This window comes from Danio rerio, chromosome 6 (assembly GCF_052040795.2).
Source record: "Danio rerio strain M-AB ecotype USA chromosome 6, GRCz13ab, whole genome shotgun sequence".
Classification (NCBI taxonomy): domain Eukaryota; kingdom Metazoa; phylum Chordata; class Actinopteri; order Cypriniformes; family Danionidae; genus Danio; species Danio rerio.
In genome coordinates, this window is record NC_141026.1 from 22,962,774 (window position 1) to 22,977,833 (window position 15,060).

Genomic DNA, 15,060 nt, shown 5'->3' on the forward strand with positions numbered 1-15,060 from the left:
TCAACGTCCAATTCAGAATGTAATAAAACCTGATCCAGCTATAAAATGCATCATTCTTTTTTGTTTTAGACAACATTTCATGCACTGTTAAACATGTTAAAGCAAGTTGCAAGTGAAAATCTATGTCTCTGACTGAGTTTGCATTACTGTGATTTGACCTCTCTGCTGGCTGAGATAAGCTCATTTTCAACGTCCAATTCAGAAAGTGATAAAAACAGATCCAGCCATAAAATGGATCATTCTTTTTTGTTTTAGACAACATTTCATGCACTGTTAAACATGTTAAAGCAAGTTGCAAGTGAAAATCTATGTCTCTGACTGAGTTTGCATTACTGTGATTTGACCTCTCTGCTGGCTGAGATAAACTCATTTTCAACGTCCAATTCAGAATATAATAAAACCTGATCCAGCTATAAAATGCATCATTCTTTTTTGTTTTAGACAACATTTCATGCACTGTTAAACATGTTAAAGCAAGTTGCAAGTGAAAATCTATGTCTCTGACTGAGTTTGCATTACTGTGATTTGACCTCTCTGCTGGCTGAGATAAGCTCATTTTCAACGTCCAATTCAGAATGTAATAAAACCTGATCCAGCTTAAAATGCATCATTCTTTTTTGTTTTAGACAACATTTCATGCACTGTTAAACATGTTAAAGCAAGTTGCAAGTGAAAATCTATGTCTCTGACTGAGTTTGCATTACTGTGATTTGACCTCTCTGCTGGCTGAGATAAGCTCATTTTCAACGTCCAATTCAGAATGTAATAAAACCTGATCCAGCTATAAAATGCATCATTCTTTTTTGTTTTAGACAACATTTCATGCACTGTTAAACATGTTAAAGCAAGTTGCAAGTGAAAATCTATGTCTCTGACTGAGTTTGCATTACTGTGATTTGACCTCTCTGCTGGCTGAGATAAGCTCATTTTCAACGTCCAATTCAGAAAGTGATAAAAACAGATCCAGCCATAAAATGGATTATTCTTTTTTGTTTTAGACAACATTTCATGCACTGTTAAACATGTTAAAGCAAGTTGCAAGTGAAAATCTATGTCTCTGACTGAGTTTGCATTACTGTGATTTGACCTCTCTGCTGGCTGAGATAAACTCATTTTCAACGTCCAATTCAGAATATAATAAAACCTGATCCAGCTATAAAATGCATCATTCTTTTTTGTTTTAGACAACATTTCATGCACTGTTAAACATGTTAAGGCAAGTTGCAAGTGAAAATCTGTCTCTGACTGAGTTTGCATTACTGTGATTTGACCTCTCTGCTGGCTGAGATAAGCTCATTTTCAACGTCCAATTCAGAATGTAATAAAACCTGATCCAGCCATAAAATGCATCATTCTTTTTTGTTTTAGACAACATTTCATGCACTGTTAAACATGTTAAGGCAAGTTGCAAGTGAAAATCTATGTGTCTGACTGAGTTTGCATTACTGTGATTTGACCTCTCTGCTGGCTGAGATAAGCTCATTTTCAACGTCCAATTCAGAATGTAATAAAACCTGATCCAGCTTAAAATGCATCATTCTTTTTTGTTTTAGACAACATTTCATGCACCGTTAAACATGTTAAAGCAAGTTGCAAGTGAAAATCTATGTCTCTGACTGAGTTTGCATTACTGTGATTTGACCTCTCTGCTGGCTGAGATAAGCTCATTTTCAACGTCCAATTCAGAATGTAATAAAACCAGATCCAGCCATAAAATGCATCATTCTTTTTTGTTTTAGACAACATTTCATGCACTGTTAAACATGTTAAAGCAAGTTGCAAGTGAAAATCTATGTCTCTGACTGAGTTTGCATTACTGTGATTTGACCTCTCTGCTGGCTGAGATAAGCTCATTTTCAACGTCCAATTCAGAATGTAATAAAACCTGATCCAGCTTAAAATGCATCATTCTTTTTTGTTTTAGACAACATTTCATGCACTGTTAAACATGTTAAAGCAAGTTGCAAGTGAAAATCTAGGTCTCTGACTGAGTTTGCATTACTGTGATTTGACCTCTCTGCTGGCTGAGATAAGCTCATTTTCAACGTCCAATTCAGAATGTAATAAAACCAGATCCAGCCATAAAATGCATCATTCTTTTTTGTTTTAGACAACATTTCATGCACTGTTAAACATGTTAAGGCAAGTTGCAAGTGAAAATCTATGTCTCTGACTGAGTTTGCATTACTGTGATTTGACCTCTCTGCTGGCTGAGATAAGCTCATTTTCAACGTCCACTTCAGAAAGTGATAAAACCAGATCCAGCCATAAAATGCATCATTCTTTTTTGTTTTAGACAACATTTCATGCACCGTTAAACATGTTAAAGCAAGTTGCAAGTGAAAATCTATGTCTCTGACTGAGTTTGCATTACTGTGATTTGACCTCTCTGCTGGCTGAGATAAGCTCAATTTCAACGTCCAATTCAGAATGTAATAAAACCAGATCCAGCCATAAAATGCATCATTCTTTTTTGTTTTAGACAACATTTCATGCACTGTTAAACATGTTAAAGCAAGTTGCAAGTGAAAATCTATGTCTCTGACTGAGTTTGCATTACTGTGATTTGACCTCTCTGCTGGCTGAGATAAGCTCATTTTCAACGTCCAATTCAGAATGTAATAAAACCTGATCCAGCTTAAAATGCATCATTCTTTTTTGTTTTAGACAACATTTCATGCACTGTTAAACATGTTAAAGCAAGTTGCAAGTGAAAATCTATGTCTCTGACTGAGTTTGCATTACTGTGATTTGACCTCTCTGCTGGCTGAGATAAGCTCATTTTCAACGTCCAATTCAGAATGTAATAAAACCTGATCCAGCTATAAAATGCATCATTCTTTTTTTGTTTTAGACAACATTTCATGCACTGTTAAACATGTTAAAGCAAGTTGCAAGTGAAAATCTATGTCTCTGACTGAGTTTGCATTACTGTGATTTGACCTCTCTGCTGGCTGAGATAAGCTCATTTTCAACGTCCAATTCAGAAAGTGATAAAAACAGATCCAGCCATAAAATGGATCATTCTTTTTTGTTTTAGACAACATTTCATGCACTGTTAAACATGTTAAAGCAAGTTGCAAGTGAAAATCTATGTCTCTGACTGAGTTTGCATTACTGTGATTTGACCTCTCTGCTGGCTGAGATAAACTCATTTTCAACGTCCAATTCAGAATATAATAAAACCTGATCCAGCTATAAAATGCATCATTCTTTTTTGTTTTAGACAACATTTCATGCACTGTTAAACATGTTAAGGCAAGTTGCAAGTGAAAATCTATGTCTCTGACTGAGTTTGCATTACTGTGATTTGACCTCTCTGCTGGCTGAGATAAGCTCATTTTCAACGTCCAATTCAGAATGTAATAAAACCTGATCCAGCCATAAAATGCATCATTCTTTTTTGTTTTAGACAACATTTCATGCACTGTTAAACATGTTAAGGCAAGTTGCAAGTGAAAATCTATGTGTCTGACTGAGTTTGCATTACTGTGATTTGACCTCTCTGCTGGCTGAGATAAGCTCATTTTCAACGTCCAATTCAGAATGTAATAAAACCTGATCCAGCTTAAAATGCATCATTCTTTTTTGTTTTAGACAACATTTCATGCACCGTTAAACATGTTAAAGCAAGTTGCAAGTGAAAATCTATGTCTCTGACTGAGTTTGCATTACTGTGATTTGACCTCTCTGCTGGCTGAGATAAGCTCATTTTCAACGTCCAATTCAGAATGTAATAAAACCAGATCCAGCCATAAAATGCATCATTCTTTTTTGTTTTAGACAACATTTCATGCACTGTTAAACATGTTGAAGCAAGTTGCAAGTGAAAATCTATGTCTCTGACTGAGTTTGCATTACTGTGATTTGACCTCTCTGCTGGCTGAGATAAGCTCATTTTCAACGTCCAATTCAGAATGTAATAAAACCTGATCCAGCTTAAAATGCATCATTCTTTTTTGTTTTAGACAACATTTCATGCACTGTTAAACATGTTAAAGCAAGTTGCAAGTGAAAATGTATGTCTCTGACTGAGTTTGCATTACTGTGATTTGACCTCTCTGCTGGCTGAGATAAGCTCATTTTCAACGTCCAATTCAGAATGTAATAAAACCTGATCCAGCTTAAAATGCATCATTCTTTTTTGTTTTAGACAACATTTCATGCACTGTTAAACATGTTAAAGCAAGTTGCAAGTGAAAATCTAGGTCTCTGACTGAGTTTGCATTACTGTGATTTGACCTCTCTGCTGGCTGAGATAAGCTCATTTTCAACGTCCAATTCAGAATGTAATAAAACCAGATCCAGCCATAAAATGCATCATTCTTTTTTGTTTTAGACAACATTTCATGCACTGTTAAACATGTTAAGGCAAGTTGCAAGTGAAAATCTATGTCTCTGACTGAGTTTGCATTACTGTGATTTGACCTCTCTGCTGGCTGAGATAAGCTCATTTTCAACGTCCAATTCAGAATGTAATAAAACCAGATCCAGCCATAAAATGCATCATTCTTTTTTGTTTTAGACAACATTTCATGCACTGTTAAACATGTTAAAGCAAGTTGCAAGTGAAAATCTATGTCTCTGACTGAGTTTGCATTACTGTGATTTGACCTCTCTGCTGGCTGAGATAAGCTCATTTTCAACGTCCAATTCAGAATGTAATAAAACCTGATCCAGCTATAAAATGCATCATTCTTTTTTGTTTTAGACAACATTTCATGCACTGTTAAACATGTTAAAGCAAGTTGCAAGTGAAAATCTATGTCTCTGACTGAGTTTGCATTACTGTGATTTGACCTCTCTGCTGGCTGAGATAAGCTCATTTTCAACGTCCAATTCAGAAAGTGATAAAAACAGATCCAGCCATAAAATGCATCATTCTTTTTTGTTTTAGACAACATTTCATGCACTGTTAAACATGTTAAGGCAAGTTGCAAGTGAAAATCTATGTCTCTAACTGAGTTTGCATTACTGTGATTTGACCTCTCTGCTGGCTGAGATAAGCTCATTTTCAACGTCCAATTCAGAATGTAATAAAACCTGATCCAGCTTAAAATGCATCATTCTTTTTTGTTTTAGACAACATTTCATGCACTGTTAAACATGTTAAAGCAAGTTGCAAGTGAAAATCTATGTCTCTGACTGAGTTTGCATTACTGTGATTTGACCTCTCTGCTGGCTGAGATAAGCTCATTTTCAACGTCCAATTCAGAATGTAATAAAACCTGATCCAGCTTAAAATGCATCATTCTTTTTTGTTTTAGACAACATTTCATGCACTGTTAAACATGTTAAAGCAAGTTGCAAGTGAAAATCTAGGTCTCTGACTGAGTTTGCATTACTGTGATTTGACCTCTCTGCTGGCTGAGATAAGCTCATTTTCAACGTCCAATTCAGAATGTAATAAAACCAGATCCAGCCATAAAATGCATCATTCTTTTTTGTTTTAGACAACATTTCATGCACTGTTAAACATGTTAAAGCAAGTTGCAAGTGAAAATCTATGTCTCTGACTGAGTTTGCATTACTGTGATTTGACCTCTCTGCTGGCTGAGATAAGCTCATTTTCAACGTCCACTTCAGAAAGTGATAAAACCAGATCCAGCCATAAAATGCATCATTCTTTTTTGTTTTAGACAACATTTCATGCACCGTTAAACATGTTAAAGCAAGTTGCAAGTGAAAATCTATGTCTCTGACTGAGTTTGCATTACTGTGATTTGACCTCTCTGCTGGCTGAGATAAGCTCAATTTCAACGTCCAATTCAGAATGTAATAAAACCAGATCCAGCCATAAAATGCATCATTCTTTTTTGTTTTAGACAACATTTCATGCACTGTTAAACATGTTAAAGCAAGTTGCAAGTGAAAATCTATGTCTCTGACTGAGTTTGCATTACTGTGATTTGACCTCTCTGCTGGCTGAGATAAGCTCATTTTCAACGTCCAATTCAGAATGTAATAAAACCTGATCCAGCTTAAAATGCATCATTCTTTTTTGTTTTAGACAACATTTCATGCACTGTTAAACATGTTAAAGCAAGTTGCAAGTGAAAATCTATGTCTCTGACTGAGTTTGCATTACTGTGATTTGACCTCTCTGCTGGCTGAGATAAGCTCATTTTCAACGTCCAATTCAGAATGTAATAAAACCTGATCCAGCTATAAAATGCATCATTCTTTTTTGTTTTAGACAACATTTCATGCACTGTTAAACATGTTAAAGCAAGTTGCAAGTGAAAATCTATGTCTCTGACTGAGTTTGCATTACTGTGATTTGACCTCTCTGCTGGCTGAGATAAGCTCATTTTCAACGTCCAATTCAGAAAGTGATAAAAACAGATCCAGCCATAAAATGGATCATTCTTTTTTGTTTTAGACAACATTTCATGCACTGTTAAACATGTTAAAGCAAGTTGCAAGTGAAAATCTATGTCTCTGACTGAGTTTGCATTACTGTGATTTGACCTCTCTGCTGGCTGAGATAAACTCATTTTCAACGTCCAATTCAGAATATAATAAAACCTGATCCAGCTATAAAATGCATCATTCTTTTTTGTTTTAGACAACATTTCATGCACTGTTAAACATGTTAAGGCAAGTTGCAAGTGAAAATCTATGTCTCTGACTGAGTTTGCATTACTGTGATTTGACCTCTCTGCTGGCTGAGATAAGCTCATTTTCAACGTCCAATTCAGAATGTAATAAAACCTGATCCAGCCATAAAATGCATCATTCTTTTTTGTTTTAGACAACATTTCATGCACTGTTAAACATGTTAAAGCAAGTTGCAAGTGAAAATCTATGTGTCTGACTGAGTTTGCATTACTGTGATTTGACCTCTCTGCTGGCTGAGATAAGCTCATTTTCAACGTCCAATTCAGAATGTAATAAAACCTGATCCAGCTTAAAATGCATCATTCTTTTTTGTTTTAGACAACATTTCATGCACTGTTAAACATGTTAAAGCAAGTTGCAAGTGAAAATCTATGTCTCTGACTGAGTTTGCATTACTGTGATTTGACCTCTCTGCTGGCTGAGATAAGCTCATTTTCAACGTCCAATTCAGAATGTAATAAAACCTGATCCAGCTTAAAATGCATCATTCTTTTTTGTTTTAGACAACATTTCATGCACTGTTAAACATGTTAAAGCAAGTTGCAAGTGAAAATCTAGGTCTCTGACTGAGTTTGCATTACTGTGATTTGACCTCTCTGCTGGCTGAGATAAGCTCATTTTCAACGTCCAATTCAGAATGTAATAAAACCAGATCCAGCCATAAAATGCATCATTCTTTTTTGTTTTAGACAACATTTCATGCACTGTTAAACATGTTAAGGCAAGTTGCAAGTGAAAATCTATGTCTCTGACTGAGTTTGCATTACTGTGATTTGACCTCTCTGCTGGCTGAGATAAGCTCATTTTCAACGTCCAATTCAGAATGTAATCAAACCAGATCCAGCCATAAAATGCATCATTCTTTTTTGTTTTAGACAACATTTCATGCACTGTTAAACATGTTAAAGCAAGTTGCAAGTGAAAATCTATGTCTCTGACTGAGTTTGCATTACTGTGATTTGACCTCTCTGCTGGCTGAGATAAGCTCATTTTCAACGTCCAATTCAGAATGTAATAAAACCTGATCCAGCTTAAAATGCATCATTCTTTTTTGTTTTAGACAACATTTCATGCACTGTTAAACATGTTAAAGCAAGTTGCAAGTGAAAATCTATGTCTCTGACTGAGTTTGCATTACTGTGATTTGACCTCTCTGCTGGCTGAGATAAGCTCATTTTCAACGTCCAATTCAGAATGTAATAAAACCTGATCCAGCTTAAAATGCATCATTCTTTTTTGTTTTAGACAACATTTCATGCACTGTTAAACATGTAAAAGCAAGTTGCAAGTGAAAATCTAGGTCTCTGACTGAGTTTGCATTACTGTGATTTGACCTCTCTGCTGGCTGAGATAAGCTCATTTTCAACGTCCAATTCAGAATGTAATAAAACCAGATCCAGCCATAAAATGCATCATTCTTTTTTGTTTTAGACAACATTTCATGCACTGTTAAACATGTTAAAGCAAGTTGCAAGTGAAAATCTATGTCTCTGACTGAGTTTGCATTACTGTGATTTGACCTCTCTGCTGGCTGAGATAAGCTCATTTTCAACGTCCACTTCAGAAAGTGATAAAACCAGATCCAGCCATAAAATGCATCATTCTTTTTTGTTTTAGACAACATTTCATGCACCGTTAAACATGTTAAAGCAAGTTGCAAGTGAAAATCTATGTCTCTGACTGAGTTTGCATTACTGTGATTTGACCTCTCTGCTGGCTGAGATAAGCTCAATTTCAACGTCCAATTCAGAATGTAATAAAACCAGATCCAGCCATAAAATGCATCATTCTTTTTTGTTTTAGACAACATTTCATGCACTGTTAAACATGTTAAAGCAAGTTGCAAGTGAAAATCTATGTCTCTGACTGAGTTTGCATTACTGTGATTTGACCTCTCTGCTGGCTGAGATAAGCTCATTTTCAACGTCCAATTCAGAATATAATAAAACCTGATCCAGCTTAAAATGCATCATTCTTTTTTGTTTTAGACAACATTTCATGCACTGTTAAACATGTTAAAGCAAGTTGCAAGTGAAAATCTATGTCTCTGACTGAGTTTGCATTACTGTGATTTGACCTCTCTGCTGGCTGAGATAAGCTCATTTTCAACGTCCAATTCAGAATGTAATAAAACCTGATCCAGCTATAAAATGCATCATTCTTTTTTGTTTTAGACAACATTTCATGCACTGTTAAACATGTTAAAGCAAGTTGCAAGTGAAAATCTATGTCTCTGACTGAGTTTGCATTACTGTGATTTGACCTCTCTGCTGGCTGAGATAAGCTCATTTTCAACGTCCAATTCAGAAAGTGATAAAAACAGATCCAGCCATAAAATGGATCATTCTTTTTTGTTTTAGACAACATTTCATGCACTGTTAAACATGTTAAAGCAAGTTGCAAGTGAAAATCTATGTCTCTGACTGAGTTTGCATTACTGTGATTTGACCTCTCTGCTGGCTGAGATAAACTCATTTTCAACGTCCAATTCAGAATATAATAAAACCTGATCCAGCTATAAAATGCATCATTCTTTTTTGTTTTAGACAACATTTCATGCACTGTTAAACATGTTAAGGCAAGTTGTAAGTGAAAATCTATGTCTCTGACTGAGTTTGCATTACTGTGATTTGACCTCTCTGCTGGCTGAGATAAGCTCATTTTCAACGTCCAATTCAGAATGTAATAAAACCAGATCCAGCCATAAAATGCATCATTCTTTTTTGTTTTAGACAACATTTCATGCACTGTTAAACATGTTAAGGCAAGTTGCAAGTGAAAATCTATGTCTCTGACTGAGTTTGCATTACTGTGATTTGACCTCTCTGCTGGCTGAGATAAGCTCATTTTCAACGTCCAATTCAGAATGTAATAAAACCTGATCCAGCTTAAAATGCATCATTCTTTTTTGTTTTAGACAACATTTCATGCAGTGTTAAACATGTTAAAGCAAGTTGCAAGTGAAAATCTATGTCTCTGACTGAGTTTGCATTACTGTGATTTGACCTCTCTGCTGGCTGAGATAAGCTCATTTTCAACGTCCAATTCAGAATGTAATAAAACCAGATCCAGCTTAAAATGCATCATTCTTTTTTGTTTTAGACAACATTTCATGCACTGTTAAACATGTTAAAGCAAGTTGCAAGTGAAAATCTATGTCTCTGACTGAGTTTGCATTACTGTGATTTGACCTCTCTGCTGGCTGAGATAAGCTCATTTTCAACGTCCAATTCAAAATATAATAAAACCTGATCCAGCTATAAAATGCATCATTCTTTTTTGTTTTAGACAACATTTCATGCACTGTTAAACATGTTAAAGCAAGTTGCAAGTGAAAATCTATGTCTCTGACTGAGTTTGCATTACTGTGATTTGACCTCTCTGCTGGCTGAGATAAGCTCATTTTCAACGTCCAATTCAGAATGTAATAAAACCAGATCCAGCCATAAAATGCATCATTCTTTTTGTTTTAGACAACATTTCATGCACTGTTAAACATGTTAAAGCAAGTTGCAAGTGAAAATCTATGTCTCTGACTGAGTTTGCATTACTGTGATTTGACCTCTCTGCTGGCTGAGATAAGCTCATTTTCAACGTCCAATTCAGAATATAATAAAACCTGATCCAGCTATAAAATGCATCATTCTTTTTTGTTTTAGACAACATTTCATGCACTGTTAAACATGTTAAAGCAAGTTGCAAGTGAAAATCTATGTCTCTGACTGAGTTTGCATTACTGTGATTTGACCTCTCTGCTGGCTGAGATAAGCTCATTTTCAACGTCCAATTCAGAATGTAATAAAACCAGATCCAGCCATAAAATGCATCATTCTTTTTTGTTTTAGACAACATTTCATGCACTGTTAAACATGTTAAAGCAAGTTGCAAGTGAAAATCTATGTCTCTGACTGAGTTTGCATTACTGTGATTTGACCTCTCTGCTGGCTGAGATAAGCTCATTTTCAACGTCCAATTCAGAATGTAATAAAACCTGATCCAGCTTAAAATGCATCATTCTTTTTTGTTTTAGACAACATTTCATGCACTGTTAAACATGTTAAAGCAAGTTGCAAGTGAAAATCTATGTCTCTGACTGAGTTTGCATTACTGTGATTTGACCTCTCTGCTGGCTGAGATAAGCTCATTTTCAACGTCCAATTCAGAATGTAATAAAACCTGATCCAGCTATAAAATGCATCATTCTTTTTTGTTTTAGACAACATTTCATGCACTGTTAAACATGTTAAAGCAAGTTGCAAGTGAAAATCTATGTCTCTGACTGAGTTTGCATTACTGTGATTTGACCTCTCTGCTGGCTGAGATAAGCTCATTTTCAACGTCCAATTCAGAAAGTGATAAAAACAGATCCAGCCATAAAATGGATCATTCTTTTTTGTTTTAGACAACATTTCATGCACTGTTAAACATGTTAAAGCAAGTTGCAAGTGAAAATCTATGTCTCTGACTGAGTTTGCATTACTGTGATTTGACCTCTCTGCTGGCTGAGATAAACTCATTTTCAACGTCCAATTCAGAATATAATAAAACCTGATCCAGCTATAAAATGCATCATTCTTTTTTGTTTTAGACAACATTTCATGCACTGTTAAACATGTTAAGGCAAGTTGCAAGTGAAAATCTATGTCTCTGACTGAGTTTGCATTACTGTGATTTGACCTCTCTGCTGGCTGAGATAAGCTCATTTTCAACGTCCAATTCAGAATGTAATAAAACCTGATCCAGCTTAAAATGCATCATTCTTTTTTGTTTTAGACAACATTTCATGCACTGTTAAACATGTTAAAGCAAGTTGCAAGTGAAAATCTATGTCTCTGAGTTTGCATTACTGTGATTTGACCTCTCTGCTGGCTGAGATAAGCTCATTTTCAACGTCCAATTCAGAATATAATAAAACCTGATCCAGCTATAAAATGCATCATTCTTTTTTGTTTTAGACAACATTTCATGCACTGTTAAACATGTTAAAGCAAGTTGCAAGTGAAAATCTATGTCTCTGACTGAGTTTGCATTACTGTGATTTGACCTCTCTGCTGGCTGAGATAAGCTCATTTTCAACGTCCAATTCAGAATGTAATAAAACCAGATCCAGCCATAAAATGCATCATTCTTTTTTGTTTTAGACAACATTTCATGCACTGTTAAACATGTTAAGGCAAGTTGCAAGTGAAAATCTATTTCTCTGACTGAGTTTGCATTACTGTGATTTGACCTCTCTGCTGGCTGAGATAAGCTCATTTTCAACGTCCAATTCAGAATGTAATAAAACCTGATCCAGCTTAAAATGCATCATTCTTTTTTGTTTTAGACAACATTTCATGCACTGTTAAACATGTTAAAGCAAGTTGCAAGTGAAAATCTATGTCTCTGACTGAGTTTGCATTACTGTGATTTGACCTCTCTGCTAGCTGAGATAAGCTCATTTTCAACGTCCAATTCAGAATGTAATAAAACCTGATCCAGCTTAAAATGCATCATTCTTTTTTGTTTTAGACAACATTTCATGCACTGTTAAACATGTTAAAGCAAGTTGCAAGTGAAAATCTAGGTCTCTGACTGAGTTTGCATTACTGTGATTTGACCTCTCTGCTGGCTGAGATAAGCTCATTTTCAACGTCCAATTCAGAATGTAATAAAACCTGATCCAGCTTAAAATGCATCATTCTTTTTTGTTTTAGACAACATTTCATGCACTGTTAAACATGTTAAAGCAAGTTGCAAGTGAAAATCTAGGTCTCTGACTGAGTTTGCATTACTGTGATTTGACCTCTCTGCTGGCTGAGATAAGCTCATTTTCAACGTCCAATTCAGAATGTAATAAAACCAGATCCAGCCATAAAATGCATCATTCTTTTTTGTTTTAGACAACATTTCATGCACTGTTAAACATGTTAAAGCAAGTTGCAAGTGAAAATCTATGTCTCTGACTGAGTTTGCATTACTGTGATTTGACCTCTCTGCTGGCTGAGATAAGCTCATTTTCAACGTCCACTTCAGAAAGTGATAAAACCAGATCCAGCCATAAAATGCATCATTCTTTTTTGTTTTAGACAACATTTCATGCACCGTTAAACATGTTAAAGCAAGTTGCAAGTGAAAATCTATGTCTCTGACTGAGTTTGCATTACTGTGATTTGACCTCTCTGCTGGCTGAGATAAGCTCAATTTCAACGTCCAATTCAGAATGTAATAAAACCAGATCCAGCCATAAAATGCATCATTCTTTTTTGTTTTAGACAACATTTCATGCACTGTTAAACATGTTAAAGCAAGTTGCAAGTGAAAATCTATGTCTCTGACTGAGTTTGCATTACTGTGATTTGACCTCTCTGCTGGCTGAGATAAGCTCATTTTCAACGTCCAATTCAGAATATAATAAAACCTGATCCAGCTTAAAATGCATCATTCTTTTTTGTTTTAGACAACATTTCATGCACTGTTAAACATGTTAAAGCAAGTTGCAAGTGAAAATCTATGTCTCTGACTGAGTTTGCATTACTGTGATTTGACCTCTCTGCTGGCTGAGATAAGCTCATTTTCAACGTCCAATTCAGAATGTAATAAAACCTGATCCAGCTATAAAATGCATCATTCTTTTTTGTTTTAGACAACATTTCATGCACTGTTAAACATGTTAAAGCAAGTTGCAAGTGAAAATCTATGTCTCTGACTGAGTTTGCATTACTGTGATTTGACCTCTCTGCTGGCTGAGATAAGCTCATTTTCAACGTCCAATTCAGAAAGTGATAAAAACAGATCCAGCCATAAAATGGATCATTCTTTTTTGTTTTAGACAACATTTCATGCACTGTTAAACATGTTAAAGCAAGTTGCAAGTGAAAATCTATGTCTCTGACTGAGTTTGCATTACTGTGATTTGACCTCTCTGCTGGCTGAGATAAGCTCATTTTCAACGTCCAATTCAGAATGTAATAAAACCAGATCCAGCCATAAAATGCATCATTCTTTTTTGTTTTAGACAACATTTCATGCACTGTTAAACATGTTAAGGCAAGTTGCAAGTGAAAATCTATGTCTCTGACTGAGTTTGCATTACTGTGATTTGACCTCTCTGCTGGCTGAGATAAGCTCATTTTCAACGTCCAATTCAGAATGTAATAAAACCTGATCCAGCTTAAAATGCATCATTCTTTTTTGTTTTAGACAACATTTCATGCAGTGTTAAACATGTTAAAGCAAGTTGCAAGTGAAAATCTATGTCTCTGACTGAGTTTGCATTACTGTGATTTGACCTCTCTGCTGGCTGAGATAAGCTCATTTTCAACGTCCAATTCAGAATGTAATAAAACCTGATCCAGCTTAAAATGCATCATTCTTTTTTGTTTTAGACAACATTTCATGCACTGTTAAACATGTTAAAGCAAGTTGCAAGTGAAAATCTATGTCTCTGACTGAGTTTGCATTACTGTGATTTGACCTCTCTGCTGGCTGAGATAAGCTCATTTTCAACGTCCAATTCAAAATATAATAAAACCTGATCCAGCTATAAAATGCATCATTCTTTTTTGTTTTAGACAACATTTCATGCACTGTTAAACATGTTAAAGCAAGTTGCAAGTGAAAATCTATGTCTCTGACTGAGTTTGCATTACTGTGATTTGACCTCTCTGCTGGCTGAGATAAGCTCATTTTCAACGTCCAATTCAGAATGTAATAAAACCAGATCCAGCCATAAAATGCATCATTCTTTTTTGTTTTAGACAACATTTCATGCACTGTTAAACATGTTAAAGCAAGTTGCAAGTGAAAATCTATGTCTCTGACTGAGTTTGCATTACTGTGATTTGACCTCTCTGCTGGCTGAGATAAGCTCATTTTCAACGTCCAATTCAGAATATAATAAAACCTGATCCAGCTATAAAATGCATCATTCTTTTTTGTTTTAGACAACATTTCATGCACTGTTAAACATGTTAAAGCAAGTTGCAAGTGAAAATCTATGTCTCTGACTGAGTTTGCATTACTGTGATTTGACCTCTCTGCTGGCTGAGATAAGCTCATTTTCAACGTCCAATTCAGAATGTAATAAAACCAGATCCAGCCATAAAATGCATCATTCTTTTTTGTTTTAGACAACATTTCATGCACTGTTAAACATGTTAAAGCAAGTTGCAAGTGAAAATCTATGTCTCTGACTGAGTTTGCATTACTGTGATTTGACCTCTCTGCTGGCTGAGATAAGCTCATTTTCAACGTCCAATTCAGAATGTAATAAAACCTGATCCAGCTTAAAATGCATCATTCTTTTTTGTTTTAGACAACATTTCATGCACTGTTAAACATGTTAAAGCAAGTTGCAAGTGAAAATCTATGTCTCTGACTGAGTTTGCATTACTGTGATTTGACCTCTCTGCTGGCTGAGATAAGCTCATTTTCAACGTCCAATTCAGAATGTAATAA

General features: G+C 35.3%; 1 long non-coding RNA gene across 1 annotated transcript; it reads right to left on the minus strand.

Moving 5' to 3' along the window:
• Positions 1–2,852: 2,852 nt before the first annotated feature.
• On the minus strand, positions 2,853–7,046 carry LOC147843503 (uncharacterized). Its single transcript, XR_015493610.1, has 4 exons — positions 6,157–7,046; positions 5,044–5,971; positions 3,930–4,671; positions 2,853–3,558 (listed from the first exon to the last, which is right to left on the minus strand). It is a non-coding gene; the product is annotated as an uncharacterized LOC147843503 (long non-coding RNA).
• Positions 7,047–15,060: the final 8,014 nt, after the last annotated feature.